Below are 3,348 nucleotides of genomic sequence, written 5' to 3' on the forward strand. Positions count from 1 at the left end.
GAGAGCTCGGATGGTCCAGCAGTTTCCTTTTAGTATCAAATGGAAACCTGACCTCCGAAAGCTTTCACTCTCATTGCAGACCTGGGTTCCTTGAAGAACGAGGACGACCCTCCCACGTGCTGGTGCCTCAGTGATTTCTTGGCAGCATCATGCCCTGCTGAGTCCTTCCTTTGTCAGAACCTTCTACTGTCACCTTCGCCACCCTGACTGATGCTCTGAACTAGCCCAGTGTGTGACAAACAGAAATAGATAGTGGCATTTGACATCAGACGGGTCAGATTTCTGATTTGTGAAGTGGCATTAAGAGTTACCACCTCACAGGCACATTGTGAGAAGACGTAGCGAATGTGTTCATTTCTTTGCCTCCTCCCATTTCTGTACCCATATGATTAAAACAGAAATACATTGTTAGCTGAACTGTGAAGGAATAATTGGTAGGAGTTAGATCTTCTTCCTTGGTTACGGATAAAGCCCAAAATTAAGAAAACGAGAAGGAAGGAGACTGTTATGCTGCGTTCATTTTCTCCCCCCAAACCGTTGCATAATTACATTGCCTCAAAGCACATAATTAGAACTTATAATTCTTATCTCATTATAGTAGCTTCGAGCTTTAACAAATTTTAAATGTAAGTGAAATTTTATGGCCTATTATGTTTATAAAAGGAAAAAAACAAAAATACAGTGAAGCTGCAATTTGAGTAATGATTGTTTTTCTTGATCTCCCTTTCCCCACCCCTGTCTACAGGATAAAGGCAAGATCTCATAGTTGTAGATACTCTTCATCACTTGGCTATGTGTTTCCTTTTTTCTGAAAGTCACAAAAAATAAGGCCTTAGCAAATCAGTTGAAATGTAGTTTTTTAAACAAACTTAATTGAGGGTCTATTAAGCACCAAACACAATGATGATTATATTGAATTTTTCTTTCTTTCTTTCATAATACTAATGTGTTTCCAATGTCTGGAGACAATAGGGGCTTCTGCAGCTGCTGGCAAATTTCAAGTGTAAGGGGCAGGGAGACAGGGCACACTTCTGCTTCATCTACGACCTGAGTCCTGGTCCTGGACAAAGGCTCCTGCCCTGGCTGGCATGGTCCAGGCTAGGGGCAAGCTGAGAGCTCCCAGCGGGAGGAGGAGCAGGGTGAGGAAGGCATGAGATGGGGGTGGGGAGAAGATTGTGTCCACCCCCCCAGGATGGCAAGTAGGCAACACCCTTGTAACTCAGGAGGATGGAGCAGCAAACCTGACTCCACTGGAGGCTGAAATTATATCTGCTGAAGGTATCTGATCTAAGGCTCAGGGACTGTGAGGCCACAGGGCTTGGAGGCAAAGAATTTTCTGTTACATGATGAAGGTAAGAGTCACAGGCATTAGCAGGAACTCTGAGTTGACACAAGAGGTGCCAGGAGTTGGATCCCACCACAGGAAATAGGAAAAAGTAGGGCTGAGCAAATGCACATCAAACCAGGAACTGGGCAGAAAGCCCATTGACAGACTGAAGGCACCCAGAGGGGCTCATCTGGGACTGCTCCTTGCTCCAGCATGGCACCCGGAAGCTCCCTCCGCTTGGATCCACTGTGGCCTCATTCACTGTGGGAGGAGGATTCTAGCTACACAGCCAGGCAGGCTGGAATCCGCAGGCTCTGGGAATCGGTGGTGAACTTCCTGCTGCGGCCGGCAGAGCGCTGAGCTGGCTGAGGTGGACAGATTGTCCCTGAGCCCCCAGGTCCTGATGCCAGGGGACCTGGACACAGGGAGCAGCTTCTGCTTTAATGATAAGGGGTGGCCTTAGCACCTCACCCTGATCTCCTGCTCTCCTCCAATCTCATGGTACTTCTCTTGCTCAGATAAGATGCTCACATAGGAGTGAGGAAGATTAATTATTTAGTGCCAGAAGAGGGTGGTATTTCTGATGATGAAGAGTTTCATGTAACTTTTAAGTATTATTATAATTAGGGAGCTAAGCAGATACACTTATCCTGCATCTACTAATTAGGCAGAGAAGTAAATTAATTTTTCCCTATCATGCTCATTTTGCTTGTTGGCTATTTTTATATCAAGTGCAAGGAGAAAACCTTATCTCTTTCAGTATGGATTATATATGCCGTGCTCCTCTGTCCAACCAATTTAGATAAAACTGGATCCACCCTAAGGAAATTTCCACCCTAAGGAAATGGTGGTGGGAGGAGATAAGACCTCCTTGTCTGAGTTATAAATAGCGGATAAATAAATAGAAAGTCCCAGATGCTGTTGGGGAAAAAAAAATGTCTGTATTTTTTTTTTCTTCTCCGGTTACTATATAATTAGCATGAGTCACGGTCCTCCGGGCTTGAAGTGTATGAGGGAGAGAAGGAGGAGGTGTGGAGGAAGACAGCCAGGCCCAGGACTGGGGAAGGAGCTATTCTTCGTTGAGTTTCCCAGAGAGACTGGAGCTCTAGAAGAAATGGTACACAAAAAGCATCTGGTCCGAGTGGGGCACCAGGAGGAAAGGAACATCGTTGCTCAATGGAACTCACAGACAAGACGTTCTGGATGTATGTCCACGACGTGTCATGTCTGCATTTCATTTCCGCTTCGAGGCCTCATTCCCCAGGAGTTGTTTTAATAGATGTCAATCAGTGATCTTCTCATCACTTTTCCCTGCTGCATGTACCTTCCAGGGGGTGTTCATCTGGTCCTCGGTGGTGTCCATGCTGGCAAACTCAGACAAGCTCATTCCCTATCTGGCCTGGGATCCCATTCTCAAATAGGCAAGGCCACTCCAAGACTGGCTCCATCTGAATGAAACCCACTCCACTCTGGGGTGTTACGAGAGAGGGGTGTTACTTACTCTTGTGATCAAGGGGAATCATTCTACTGCTCTATTTCTTCCTCCTTGTCTCTTACTCAATGTCCACACACACACACACACACAGTCATTCAGGCAAACACATCCCAGCTCCTGGAACCAGCAGGAACTCTATTGGACTGTCTCAGGCCTGCTGCCTAGACATAGCCCCACCTATTTCTGCTCCAGCTCTGTTCTGCCACTCCAAGACAGGATCCAGACTAGGGTAAGGTGAGCAAGGCATCTAGTGCACAAAATTTAAAGGCACACTCATTTTCAGGAGCTGATCCCTCATCCGGGATAATCCTGAAAGTGACGGACTCCTTAAGTCTCAGGCCCTGAGTGCTGCATTCGCCTCACCCTAGTCCCTGCTCTGCTCCAGGGTTCCCCAGGATTTACTCATTAAAGGAACTCTGGAGGGCTGAAGAGTGATCCCCAGAGATGTCCAGGTCCTAATCCCTGGAACTTGTGAATATGTTACCTTAAATTGCAAAAAGAGCTTGGTAGATATTGATTAACTTAA

Source organism: Balaenoptera ricei, chromosome 16 (genome assembly GCF_028023285.1).
Source record: "Balaenoptera ricei isolate mBalRic1 chromosome 16, mBalRic1.hap2, whole genome shotgun sequence".
Lineage (NCBI taxonomy): Eukaryota > Metazoa > Chordata > Mammalia > Artiodactyla > Balaenopteridae > Balaenoptera > Balaenoptera ricei.